The following is a 15,695-nucleotide window of genomic DNA, read 5'->3' on the forward strand; positions in this document are numbered from 1 at the left end:
TGTAAGATGACACCCTTTGCTTTCACATACATCCCCAAAGTCAGTCACATTCTTGAGAAGGATGACTAGATTTTCAAACTTAATCCATTACAAGCTAGATGAAGTCTGAACTAAGTTCAAAGACAAATAACTGTGACTTAAGAAGTTAAAGGTCTGGTGGAGTCAAGATGTTCCCTTGGATTCAGCAAAAGTCCAGAACTCTCTGAAAACCCTTCCACACCAATAAAAAATTAATTTCTTCAAGGGGACAGAATACCAAATCTAACAACAGGCCAGAGCTGGGGGACCCTCCTGATGGATTCAACTTAAAGGTACATGCAAAAAAAGGTTTAATTTTCAGGTATAAGGAAAAGCAAGAAGGAAGGTCACAGGACTCCACCCCTACTTACTGTGCTGAGTCTCTGGTGGTTGCTGATATCTCCAGGCTGTGAGTAGTCTAGCCTAGAGGCAGTGCCTTGCTGACATGGCTGTGCCAGGGTCAGGGAGCTGACCAAAAATAGGCAGGGAGGAGTTGGAGGAGAAGCATGGAGAGGGCAGCCTAGTCACAACCAAAACTCCCATCTTGGCACCCCCCTCCTTCTCAAGGATCTGGCCTCAGGGCACATCCAGAAAAAGAACTGTTGGAATAAAAAGACAGAAGAAAAATTTTTTCTTGATCACATGATTCAATGGGGATATGATTTGGGATGTTATTATCATTGGAGTACTTGGAAGAAATATTCCTAGAAGTTACAATAACAAATTGTATAGGATGATATAATATGATATAGGATATAGGATAAATAAATATATATATATATATATATATATATATATATATAACTAGGGGTAAATAAGTGGAAAATACTCATAGAAATGGAAAAAGAAATAAAATGGAATAAATATATTTCATAATGAAGTGCACAGTGGAAAGGGGTTAAGACCAATTAAATGGAAGGAAGGAAGAGGTTGGCAACAGGTAATACTTAAATCTTATGCTTATTGTAATTGGTTCAGAGAGAGAGCAGTCAGATTCATTGGGCAGAGAATTTTATTGTGCCCTATAGAGAAGTAGAAGGGTTATAAACAGGCTGGTGGGAAGGGAAGCAATATAAGGGAGGGCAAAATTGGGGGGTGATTTAAAAGGCACTCTAGTTAAAAGGTAATAATAAGAAGGGTGGGGTGTGAAAAGGAACAACATTAGGGAGAGGAAAGAGGGATGACTGACTAAAATCAAAACACTAGAGGGAGGATAAGAGGGGTAAGAAAAAAGGTAGAATCAAAGCAAAAATTCAAAATGGAGGGGAATATACAGACAATAATTATAACTATGAATGTGAATGGAATGGACTCATCCATAGAAAGGAAATGGATAGCATAATGGATTAAAAAAACAGAATCCCACCATATTTTATATACAAGAAACATAGTTGAGGCAGGAAGACATAAAGAGGGTAAATGTAAAGGGTGGAGCACAATTTACTGGACTACAACTGAGACAAAAAAGGCAGGAGTAGCAATTATGATCTCAGACAAAGCTAAAGCAAAATTAGATCTCATTAACAGAGATAAGGAAAATAATTACATCTTGATTAAAGACAGCATAAATAATGAAAAAAATATATCAGTACTCAACATATATGCACCAAATGCTATACCACTCAGATTTCTAAAGGACAAATTAAAGGAACTTAAGAAGTAAATAGTTAGTAAAACCATATTAGTAGGGGACCACAATCTTACTCCATCAGAGTTAGATAAATCAAATTAAAAAGTAAAGTAAGAAGTAAGGGAAGTGAATGAAATTTTAGGAAAAAATAGAGTTAACTGAATGGAGATAAAAAGGAATGAATATACCTTCTTTTCAGTAGCACATGGTACATATACAAAGATTGACCATATATTAGGACATAAAAAAAAACATTGCAAGCAAATATGGGAAAGCAGCAATAATAAGTATAATTTTTTCAGATCATAATGTAATAAAAATCATAATTGATAATGGCTTAAGGAAAGGTTAATTTAAAATTAATTGTAAACTGAATAATCTAATTCTTTAAAAATTGTGGATAAAAGAAGAAATCAAAGAAACAATTACTGATTTCATTGAAGAGAATGACAATGAGGAGACAACACATCAAAATCTATGGGATTTATCTAAAAGAGTACTCAGGGGATAATTTATATCCCTGAGTGAATATATCAGCAAATCAGAGAGGGAAGAGGTCAATGAATTGGGCATATAACTTTAAAAAATAGAAAGGGAACCAATTAAAAATCCCCAAGTAAAAACCAAATTAGAAATCATCAAAATCAAAGAATGAATTATTAAAATTGAAAGTAAAAGAACTATTGAACTAATAAATAAGACTAGGGACTGGCACTTTGAAAAAAACAAATAAATTGATAAAGTACTTGTTAATCTATTTTAAAAAGAAAGAAGAAAATCAAATAAACAGTGTCAAAGACTAAAAGTGCAGCTTCACCTCTAATAAAGAGAACATTAAGGTAATTATTATTAATTATTTTGCCCAAATATCTGGTAATAAATATGGCAATCAACATGAAATGGGTGAATATTTACAAAAATATAAACTGTCTTGATTAACAAAAGAAGAAATAGAATACTTAAACAATCCCATCTCAGAAAAATTAATTGAAAAAGCCATCAAGGAACTCCATTAAAAAAAATTCCCAGGGCCAGATGGATTCACAAATTAATCCTTTCAAACATTTAAAGGATTAATAATTCTAGTACTATACAAACTTTTTGACAAAATAATCAAAGAAGGAATTTTACCAAATTTCTTTCATGACACAAATATGATACTGATTTCAAAGCCAGGCAAACCAAAAGCAGAAAAAGAAAACTGCAGACCAATCTACTTAATGAACATTTACACAAAAAAATCTTAAAATGAATACTAGCAAAAAATTCCAGCAAGTTATCATGAGAATTATTCACTATTACAGGTGGGATTAATACCAGAAATGCAGGGATGATTTAATATTAGGAAAATTATCCATATAATTGATCATATCAACAAACTAACCAACAGAAATCACATGATAATATCAACAGATGCAGAAAAAAATTCTTTGAAATGCATACTTTTCATAAAATTTATGACTTGAAAAAAATTTTGAGAGACATTTCAGGAAAAGAAGCTCACCCAGTCCCTAAATCAAACCTTGTGTTAGCAAGTGACAAATCAGAACAACTGACTGAAGCCATGGGCTGTCTAAAGCCAAGTTTAGGCCACCATTGCTATATGTGAGACACAGGAAGTGATGTAAAGAACTGCCTTTTTATTTCATGTCCCTTCCTGTGAGAGGAACTTTTTTGAGGCCTTGGAGGTGGTACTAGACTTGAAGGAGCTCTAGCGCAGGACCTCAGACAGCTTCCCTTAGGTGACCACATGGTGAGTGTTAAGACTGAATCCCCTTTTTGCTGGCTTTCTGAAGGCACCAGCCTCCAAGGAGGCCCCTCATCCTTTAGGAGGTCTCATGGCTGGAAGCCAAGATAGATTTAATCTTCTTGGAAGGCCCCTTGACTGAGGCCTCTGAATTGCCCCTGGCTCAGACCAGGCCAGAGCAGAACTTCCCCTTCCTCTCTCTCCCTCATTATTAATTTTTTTTCCTTCTATTATACATAAACCACTATAAAATTCCATTCTGACTTGAGAAATTCATTGGGATTTAGAATTTAAATCCCTGGGGACCACTAAAAATATATTTAGTCTCAACCCTAAATTTTACCCATAACAATTGGTAACTTCCTATACAAGTAAAATCACTGTTTCAATGTCTGACCCCTTGGACTACATGCTCTTTAATATCCTTGCCAGCCTTAGCTGACACCCACCACAGTGAAACACAGAGTACATATATAACCATTTGTTGTTGTTGTTGAGGAGATGAATGGATGCACAGATGGATGAAAGCAGACAGTCTAAACATGTTAGAAAGACACTCTTTTCCAGGCAAGAAGGAGGAAAGAAAGTTTATTTGGTTACCTTCTCTCATCAGATGTAACCAAAAGGATAGCAGAAATGGGCAGGGACGTTAGATTGTATCAATAAAGTACTTCTTCTCTTCTGAGGAAGTAGGATTCTAAAAAGGAATGAATCTAAGATGCCTTAGGTTACCTTTTAAATTGGATTTATGAAAATATTGACTTAGATCAACCCCCTTCTAGAGACACCATAGGTGGGGAGTAATGTGAGTTTTCAGCAGTAACATGGTTAAGGAGATAAATCTCAATTTCAAGTAAAGAAGAATTAAAAAATAAAATCTCTCAGAGAGAAGGAGAGTGTGTCTGTGTCTTTGAAGCTGCAAGAAATACGCAATATCCAAGCTTTCTCTTCATAAAGCCTCTCCAATAAAATAATTTGAAGAAAACAAACAGCAATTATACAGTTATAGAGATAAATTAGCATGTTGTTTGAAAGAAATGGCAAGTAACTATGTTGACTGTGATTCATACTAATTGAGGTTGTCAGACAAAATGGCAACATTAGTAATCATTTGAAGTAATGTATTACTCATTATACTTTCCTTTGTAAACATCTCTCTTGAAATTAAAATGTAATTAGTATCATTTTAGTCATTTCTTTCCCTCTAATTGGGATTTTAGGAACACACAGACCTGCTGTTGAAAGCCTTTACTATGCTGCATTGAGAGAATATGTTTCTTTAAAAATGCAAATTAAAAAAAATCAACTTCAAGCATCAACTCCTTTTTTGATGCCTAGCCCTCAAAATAAAAACAACAAAAAAGAAAATTTTCTAATTAGAAGCAATAAGTACACATTGGAGAAATGTTAAATTGGATGTTGCAATCCTTTAAACGAGGAAATGTATTTCAGACATATTTTTCATAATAGATTGAGAATCAATGACTTTGTTCAGATTTTATTGATAAAAAGGATCACAGAATCAAAATCAAGGGCATCCTTTCCACTTTTTCTTCCTTTCTCCTTGCTTCCATGTGTTTCCTTCCATTCCATGTTCATTCTAATATTTTCTTTAATATTCCCTTTCTTCAAAAAGTACACTTTTTTCACTTGTTTTGGTTTTACTATGAAGAAAATTAAGGTTATCTTTGGGATTTTATGACTGTTGATGTTTCATCATATGTGTTTGCTGTGAAGATAAAACCAAATTCAGGTCTTCAGGGCATGTGTAAGTCAAGTTTCATTCTCAAGAAAGATTGCCTTTCTTTGCTGGTGATATTGCCAGAAAACTACTCTAATTCAGTTTGTGTTTCTACCCAAGTTTTCTGTCTTTCTTTGACAATTTAGGAAGATGGCATCTATGTGTTTTCATGTTCAAGATAGAGATAATGGTAGAACAATAAGAAATAGCAGAAAAGTTAATGTAAGATAAGTCAAATGACATTGTCCCCAAATTTATAAGTGAGTTTTACAAAGTAACTATTTTTTGACTCTCAGTTTCTTATTCTTTTGTAAAAAATAATTCAATTAATTAATTTAGAATATTTTTCTTTGGTTCCATGATTCATGTTCTTTCCTTCCCCTCCTCACACCTCCTCACATAGCCAATGAGCAATTCCACTGGGTTTTATACATATCATTGTTCAAAATTTATTTCCATATTATTAATATTTGCAATAGAGTGATCATTTAGAGCCTACATTTGTCCAGCCAGGTGGTCCTCCCAAGTTCCTTCCTCTCAGTCTCTTTCAGAGCCCTGGACCTTGTGTCAGAGCTGTTCCCTCACATCTGCAGCCTCTGCCCATGGACTCACACAGACAGCTGATCTTTTCACAGGTCTCTGCTTGGTGGCTGGAGGAGGACATTCAGTCAGCCCATCTCTTCTTTATCCTGTGAAAATAGACACTTTCAGTGCCTACCTTTCACGTTGTATTCAGCAGGAGAGTCTTATGACTTCTTATTAGATTTGGATTTCTGTTTTCTTTGAAGCATGTTTGAACAATTGGTATAGAAGAATTATTGGAGAGAGTTTGGGCTTTTAGTGTTCCTAAGGCACCATCTTGACTCCACTGCACTACAGAAAAATTTAAATGCAAACTATATACAATGTGAATACTTAGTAAATGAGATAGAGGACAGTTCTATTAACTAGAAAAGGGTGATAAAGTAATGCTTCTGAAGGATGTACCACATAAGCTGGTGTTCAAAGTGATACAGTTGTATACTGGGAAAGAATGAGAAATGGTGCTTTAAATAGTGCTTTGATATCCATTTAAAAAAATTTTATTGATTAATTAAATTAGAATACTTTTCCATGATTCATGTTCTTTCCCTCCGTAACTCCCTCCCTCCTCCTAGAGCCAACAAGCAATACTGCTGGGTTTTACATGTATCATTGTTCAAAACCAATTTCCATATGATTAATATTTACAATAGAGTGATCATTCAAAGTCAACATCCCCAATCATATACTCATCAAACCATGTGATCATTCATGCTTTTCCTTTGTGTTTCTACTCCCACAATTCTTTCTTTCAATGTGGATAGCTTCTTTCTCATAAGTCCCTCAGAATTGTCATGGATCATTGCATTATTGCTAGTAGAGAAGTCTGTTACATTGGATTGTACCAGTGTATCAGTCTCTGTGTATAATGTTCTCCTGGTTCTGCTCCTTTCACTCTGCACTGGTTTCTGGAGATTGTTCCAGTTCACATGGAATTCCTCCAACTCATTATTCCTTTTAGTACTATAATATCCAATCACCATCAGATACCACAATTTGTACAGCCATTCCCCAATTGAAGGGCATCCCCTCATTTTCCAGGTTTTTGCCACTACAAAGAGCGCAGCTATGAATATTTTTGTATTATTATTTTCCTTATTATCTCTTTGGGGTAGAAATATCAAAACTCTCAGATATGCAAATGTTATCACTCTGATGGCAGAAAGTGAAAAAGAATTAAAAAATCTCCTGATCAAGAGAACAGAAGAAAGCTTAAAAGCTGGTTTGAAGTGTAAGGTTTAAAAAAAAAACCCTAAGGTCATGGCAACTTGTCACCTCACTTCCTAGAAAATAAAGAGTGAAGAAATGGAAGCAGCATCAGATTGTATTTTCTTGGGCTCAAAGACCATAAGAGATAATGCCTGCAGTCATGATATTGAAAGGTTCTTGATCCTCAAAAGGCAGCTATGGAAAAACTGGAAAGCATGCTTAAAAAGCAGACATCACCTTGCTGTCAGAAGTCTATTTACTCAAAGCTATGGTTTTTCCAGTCATAATGTATGGCTGTGAAGGGAGGATTATAAGGAAAGATGAAGGATTCAAAATCAAAGTTTTTTGGTTCTGGAGTAGACTTTTGAGAATCCTTTGGATAGAAAAAGTTCAAACCAGTGAATACTTAGAGAAAATAATTTAGACTATTTATTGAAGGACCATCACTGAAACTGAATCTTTCTTTGGCCACATACTGACAAGATAGGACTCACTGGGAAAGATCTTGAAATTAGGAAAGAGAAGGCAAAAGAATAAGGGCATGACTGAGGACAAGATGGATAGATAGTGTCATGGAAACTATTGACATGAGCTTGGACAGACTTCTGTAATTCAGCAGAGGATAGAATGGCCTGGCATCCTATGGTCCATGGGTGAGGAGGTAGTCATGACTGAGTGACTTAAAACTCTTTGAAATCCTCCTCCTTATTCCCACTCAGTTTCCTCATGTGTAAATAGTTATAGTAATAGTGCCTGCTTCTCACATTTTATACTCAAATTGAAAATGTATATAAAGAACCTACTGAAAATAATTATTGATTAGAGAAATTTAAATTAAACTCCTCTGAGTTACCATATCACACCCAACAGCCTGGCCAACATAACAAAAAAGGAAAGTGATAAATATTAGAGGAAATCTGGAAAAATCAGGACACACACACTGCCTATAAAACTGCAAACTAATACAACCATTCTAGAGAGCAATTTGGAATTAAATTTGCTATATCCTTTCACCCAGAAATACCAGCACTAGGTCTTTATCCCAAACTAAAGATAATGGGAAAGAATGTAACTGTTCCAAAAATATTTGTAATAGCTCTTTTTGTGATTGCAATGAACTGGAAGCTGAGGGGCCATCCATCAGTTGGGAAATGGCTGGACATGTTGTGTGTAAAGATTAAAATTAATATCAAGTCTCCAAGTATTATATATAATAATATTTATTAAACATTAATCTTGAAGTATAAGGAAGTAAGGCTAGCAAAAACCAAAAAGGCCTCTCCTCCCTCTCCCACCATAGAACCAGAGGGACCATGTGGGCATAAACAGACACTCCAAACTCACCCCACAAAAGGAGATGCACAAACAGGAAAAAAAAGAGGATTGTGGGAAATGTAGTCTCTAGAGTTCAAGTTTCTAAATCAATATATCCCCTGTGATCCTTTTGGAGACCAGTCTCCCTAATGGATCATGAAAACATAACTAACTTATATAACTTTAACTATAGTTATATACAAATTTTACAGTTTTTAAAGGAAAACCACAATAATTTGGGGATAAGAGTAAAATGAAAGGGAAAAGGAAAAAAAAAACAATGATAGGTGCATTGACAAAAAGACAATTAGGAGGCAGTCCCCCTTTGACCTTAAGAGTGTGCATTCAAAACAAAAGCATTTCATCCCCCCAGAGTTCAAATTCGCCATATCTCAAAATTCACTCTGGATCTTCTGATACAGTGTGTGATCTCTGCAGGCAGCTGCAATGCACATCCTAGATTCTGGGAGGTAGTATCTTATTCTAAATTTGGCTCGTATTCAAGTCAAACTTCACAACAATAACATAGTCCCCCCTGAGGAAAATAACAATACATTTCCCCCCCTGAGGAGGATATATGGATTGATGTAGGAATTACACAGGAATACATGGTCGAGTCATAAGGCATACGAATCAAGTACCAAAAACATCAAGGAATCAAAGAAATTAAAATGAAAAAAAAATACCTTCTGAGTCAGATAAAAAATATGTAAAAAGAAAACTTGAAAAAATTTCTGGGAAGAAGGAAAAAAGAAAAAAAGAAAAAAATGTACAACTCACAACAGGTTCTTGTAGTGATCCATGTCCCATAAGCATAGAACAACAATTAGTCACTAACCCAATTTAGCAGTCTGGTCTACAATAAGTTGTCACATCATGAGAGAAAATAGAAAAAGAGACTAGATCTCAAGACAAATGGGAAATTGTTTCCAGGTCCAACCCTTTTCTTTGTTTTTTCGGGATAATGGAGCCAGAACAAACAAAGTCATATGCTTGATATAAAGTGCGGTACAAGGAAGTCCTTCATTTAACACATGTTAAATAGCCACAACCTTGAGTCTCAAAAATGATCAAGTAATTGTGCTTTTTGTGCAGAATGTCATCAATCCCCATAAAATTGGCTTAGTTTCCTTCACACATTTTGTGCTTGTTTTGCACTTTGTAAGCAAAGTTCTGTGCTCCTTTGTGGTCTGTTTGTCCTTTGATTAGTGCTAAAGTCTCATAATAGTCAAATAACTAGTGGCAGGTTGCCATAGTCCAAAGCTTTTGGGCTATGTTTTTTTTCTTGTTTTTTTTTTTGGCTAGGTAAATGGATATCTTAGCTTATGCTATTGCAAAAGGTAAAAATAGTTTAAAAATATATTCAATACAAGTGACATGTGTAAAAAGCAAAAAAAAAAGGAAAAAAAGGAAAAAAATCAAATACTACATTACACACATAGGAAGAAAATAAAATGTTAAAATTGTGTATATTTCACAATTTCAGAGGTAAACTACAGGGATGTTTTTCAAAAACTAAGATTCATTTCCTTTTTTGACTTACCATGATCCATAGAATAAGTGCAAATGAGGTAGACAAAGTAATAATACATTCAAGAAAATACATAAACAATTAGTAAAGGCACAAGATGTTACAAAAGGCATATCATGTCAATATAGGTCACTAATACAGATTTTCTTCCATGAGGTACTACATGTGTTGCCCTACAAGGCAATTTGTGCAAATACAAGGATCAATCAAATAAAGTGTAAAAATATAGCACAAATCTGGCAATAAAGAAGTCCAGTCACAATCAATAGTCAAATAAAATCAGTGCAAGCAATTATTCACCATCAACAGAAGGTAGTCATTTTACATGGCTAGAATGAATCTATGAGTCCCTCTCTCCAATTTTTATGGCTATGAGTATAGTTAATAGGAACTGGAATCGTCCATCATAAGCAAGTTCAGTTGACCCAGTAAGTTTGAAATTCTTTATGTACACACTATTACATGGGTTTAAATCATGGAGTGAGAAATCAATGGGGCCTGCTTCAACAACAGCTCGACAGTCATGGAGTTCTTTCAATTATTTTTTGTAATTGTCTGATATATGTAGCAATGGTTGTATCACCTCCTAAATGTGAGGTATAGGCAGGGGCAAATGGTTGTGCCTGAATAGGTGGATGTCCAAATAGCATCTCAAATGGTGATATGTGTAAATCACCTATGGGTGTGCTTCTGAGATAAAAATAGCATCAGAGGTAGTATTTCAGGCCATTCCCAATGAGTCTCTATGCACAATTTTACAATCATAATTTTAAGTTCTTTATTCATTCGTTCAACATGGTCAGAGCACTGGGGATGATATGGTATATCAAATTTAGGAGTTATCCACAAACATGAATTAATTTGTGATAAGATTGAATTGGTAAAATGAGTTCCTTTATCCAAATCAATATGTGTTGGAAGGCCAACATAAGAAATATTTTTTTCAAAAGATTTTAACAACAAAAATCACTGTGGGATGAGCAGTATGAATTGCTTCAGGCCACCTGGTCAGTTGATTGACTATAACCAGACAATATTTATACTGTCCACCTTTTGGCATAGAGATAAAGTCATTTTGTAGGTGCTCAAATGGTGTGTAAGCAAGAGGACATCCACCAAAGGCTTTTCCTCAAATGTCGTGTTGATTAAAGGCCTGGCAGGTAGGACAATCTGTATATACTTTGGAGGCAATTGTAGTTATTCCAGGTGCTATACATACTCTTTTAACAAAATCTACAATGATTTGGGAGGCAAAATGACCAGGTTTATGAATAGAATGACAAATCTGGTTATAGAAAGCTCTAGGGAGTAAGGATTTGCCATCTGATGATACCCATACTCCATTTATCTGTTTTGCTTTAAATTTCTTATTCCATTTTTCTACTTCCTTGACATTACAATAAAGGGATAGATACAAATCATCAGTAATTGTGAGTGGCATAATTAGTTCAGGGACTTCTAAGGCTGCTAGTTTTACTGCGATATCTGCTTGGTTATTTCCCCTACAGACAGTGCCACCTGTATGTGTAAAACAGTGAACAACAGCTATAACTTTGGGGAACTGGATGGCAAAAAGAAGTTCAGTAATAAGGTTTGCATTGGCAATACATTTTCCAGCTGATGTTAAGAATCCGCTGTGAAGCCATAGCATGCCAACAGTGTGACATATGTCAAAGGCATAGCCAGAATCTGTGTAAATAAAATAAGGGAAATAATGTGATTATTGTAACCAAGAAATAATGTTCTAAATTGATTAAATAAAATTATTCAAATGGAAAAAAATAAAATAAAAAAATAAGTAAATCACCTCTAAGCTCTCCTTCCATTATATTGCTCCCCTCCCCACCAGTCTGTTTATAACCCTTCTATTCTCTATACGGCACAATAAAATTCTCTGCCCCAATGGATTTGATTGCTGTATCTCTGAGCCAATTACACTAAGCATAAGATTTAAGTATTACCTGCTTTCAACAAATTCCTCCCTTCCATTTTATTGGTCTTTACCCCCTTCCAGCTGTGCACTTCTTTATGAAAAATATATTTATCTAATTTTATCTCTTTTCCCATTTCTCTGAGTATTTTCCTCTTCCTTACCCCTAGTTATATATATATATATGTATATATATATATATATATGTAAATATGAGGAGTAAAGAAGGGGTAAATATGAGCAAACAACAGAAAAGGAAGAAAGAAATTACAATTGACTGCTTCTGCACAGGCAACAAACCAAGAACAAACAATACACAGGAGGATGCAAGTAATAAAACAGAAATCCCAGCGAATTAGACACAGACTTTGGAAGAACTCAAAATGTACCTCAAAACACAACTAAGAGAGGCTAAAGACAACTGGGAAAAGAATTTAAAAATTAAGATAAGTCATCTTGAAACAGAAAATAGTGTTTTGAAAGCCAAAATCAACAAGCTTGAAAATGAGGCAAAGGAGATAAAATATTATTTACTGATGGTTCCTCTTTTATGAGGGATAGCATATGCTACATTGGAACTGTGGTAGTCTCAGAATTTGCCACTGAGTGGTCAGCTTCACTACCCTCTAACATTAGCGCTCAGGGAGCAGAATTCATAGCTCTGAAACATGCCTGTATAATTGGCAAGGATAAAAAGGCAACAATTTATAAGGATCCTAGATATGCTTTTGGCATTTGTCACTTAGTCAGAATGCTATGGCTCCAGAGAGGATTTTTAACTTCAGTTGGAAAATCTATAGCTAATGCAGAAATTATTAATGAAGTTGTTTCTGCTCTCCAGCTGCCTGAAGCCCTAGCTGTAATTCATTGCTCTCCCCATACAGGTGGCACTGACCCTGTCTCTAGGGGAAATGATCGAGCAGATTCTGCTGCAAAGCCAGCAGCCATAGAAGGTCCTGAATTAATTTTTTTGAATATATTTTATTTGATCATTTCCAAGCATTATTCGTTAAAGACATAGATCATTTTCTTTTCCTCCCCCCCACCCCCCATAGCCTACGCGTAAGTCCACTGGGCATTAGATGTTTTCTTGATTTGAACCCATTGCTTTGTTGATAGTATTTGCATTAGAGTGTTCATTTAGAGTCTACCCTCTGTCATGTCCCCTCAACCTCTGTATTCAGGCAGTTGCTTTTTCTCGGTGTTTCGACTCCCATAGTTTGTCCTTTGCTTATGAATGGTGTTTTTTTTCTCCTGGATCCCTGCAAGTTGTTCAGGGAAATTACACTGCCACTAATGGAGAAGTCCATTACGTTCGATTATACCACAGTGTATTAGTCTCTGTGTACAATGTTCTCCTGGTTCTGCTCCTCTCGCTCTGCATCACTTCCTGGAGGTTGTTCCAGTCTCCATGGAACTCCTCCACTTTATTATTCCTTTCAGCACAATAGTATTCCATCACCAACATATATCACAGTTTGTTCAGCCATTCCCCAATTGATGGGCATCCCCTCGTTTTCCAGTTTTGGGCCACCACAAAGAGCGCAGCTATGAATATTTTTGTACAAGTCTTTGTGTCCATTATCTCTTTGGGGTACAGACCCAGCAGTGCTATGGCTGGGTCAAAAGGTAGATATTCTTTTGTCGCCCTTTGGGCATAGTTCCAAATTGCCCTCCAGAATGGTTGGATCAGTTCACAGCTCCACCAGCAATGAATTAATGTCCCTACTTTGCCACATCCCCTCCAGCATTCATTACTTTCCTTTGCTGTTATGTTAGCCAATCTGCTAGGTGTGAGGTGATACCTCAGAGTTGTTTTGATTTGCATCTCTCTGATTATAAGAGATTTAGAACACTTCTTCATGTGCTTGTTAATAGTTTTGATTTCTTTATCTGAGAACTGCCTATCCATTTCCCTTGCCCATTTATCAATTGGAGAATGGCTTGATTTTTTGTACAATTGATTTAGCTCATTACAAATATGAGTAATTAAAACTTTGTCAGAGGTTTCTATGAAGATTTTTTCCCAATTTGTTGTTTCCCTTCTGATTTTAGTTATATTGGTTTTGTTTGTACAAAAGCTTTTTAGTTTGATGTATTCAAAATTATTTATTTTACATTTTGTGATTCTTTCTATATCTTGCTTGGTTTTAAAGCCTTTCCCCTCCCAAAGATCTGACATGTATACTATTCTTTGTTTACCCAATTTACTTATGGTTTCCTTCTTTATGTTTAAGTCACTCACCCATTTTGAATTTATCTTGGTGTAGGGTGTGAGGTGTTGATCTATTCCTAGTCTCTCCCACACTGTCTTCCAATTTTCCCAGCAGTTTTTATCGAATAGTGGATTTTTGTCCCAAAAGCTGGGATCATTGGGTTTATCATATACTGTCTTGCTGAGGTCGCTTTCCCCCAGTCTATTCCACTGATCTTCCTTTCTGTTTCTTAGCCAGTACCAAATTGTTTTGATGACTGCTGCTTTGTAATATAGTTTTAGGTCAGGGACTGCAAGGCCCCCATCATATGTGTTTTTTTTTTCATTATTTCCCTGGATATCCTTGATCTTTTGTTCTTCCAAATGAACTTTGTTATGGTTTTTTCTAAATCAGTGAAGAAGTATTTTGGTAGTTCAATGGGTATGGCACTAAATAGATAAATAAGTTTGGGTAGGATGGTCATTTTTATTATATTGGCTCGTCCTATCCAGGAGCAGTTAATGTTTTTCCATTTGTTCAAGTCTAGTTTTAGTTGTGTGGAGAGTGTTTTGTAGTTGTGTTCATATAGTTCCTGTGTTTGTCTTGGGAGGTAGATTCCTAGGTATTTTATTTTGTCTAAGGTGATTTTGAATGGGATTTCTCTTTCTAGTTCTTGCTGCTGAGCTGTGTTGGAGATATATAGAAAAGTTGATGATTTATGTGGGTTTATTTTGTATCCTGCAAATTTGCTAAAGTTGTTGATTATTTCAATTAGCTTTTTGGTTGAATCTCTAGGATTCTTTAAGTAGACCATCATGTCATCCGCAAAGAGTGATAACTTGGTCTCCTCCTTGCCTATTTTGATGCCTTCAATTCCTTTATCTTCAATAATTGCTACTGCTAGTGTTTCTAGTACAATGTCAAATAGTAGAGGTGATAATGGGCATCCTTGTTTCACTCCTGATCTTATTGGGAATGCATCTAGTTTATCCCCATTGCAGATGATATTAGCTGATGGTTTTAGATATATACTGTTTATTATTTTTAGGAATGATCCTTCTATTCCTATGCTTTCTAGTGTTTTTAATAGGAATGGGTGTTGTACTTTATCAAAGGCTTTTTCTGCATCTATTGAGATAATCATGTGGTTCTTGCTAGTTTGCTTGTTGATGTGGTCAATTATGTGGATGGTTTTCCTAATGTTGAACCAGCCCTGCATCCCTGGTATGAATCCTACTTGATCATGGTGAATGATCCTTCTGATCACTTGCTGGAGTCTTTTTGCTAGTATCCTATTTAAGATTTTTGCATCTATATTCATTAGGGAGATTGGCCTATAGTTTTCTTTCTCTGTTTTTGACCTGCCTGGTTTTGGAATCAGTACCATGTTTGTGTCGTAAAAGGAGTTTGGTAGAACTCCCTCTTTGCTTATTATGTCAAATAGTTTGTATAGTATTGGGGTTAACTGTTCTCTGAATGTTTGATAGAATTCACAGGTGAATCCATCAGGCCCTGGGGATTTTTTCTTAGGAAGTTCTTTGATGGCTTGTTGGATTTCAATTTCTGATATGGGATTATTTAGGAATTCTAGTTCCTCTTCTGTTAGTCTAGGCAGTTTGTATTTTTGTATATATTCATCCATTTCTCCTAAATTGGTGTATTTGTTGCCATATAATTGGGCAAAGTAATTTCTAATGATTGCATTAATTTCCTCCTCATTGGAGGTGCTGTCCCCCTTTTCTTCTTTAATGCTGTGAATTTGCTTTTCTTCCTTCCTTTTTTTAATTAGATTGACCAG

The sequence above is a fragment of the Monodelphis domestica genome, chromosome 6, assembly GCF_027887165.1.
Source record: "Monodelphis domestica isolate mMonDom1 chromosome 6, mMonDom1.pri, whole genome shotgun sequence".
Lineage (NCBI taxonomy): Eukaryota > Metazoa > Chordata > Mammalia > Didelphimorphia > Didelphidae > Monodelphis > Monodelphis domestica.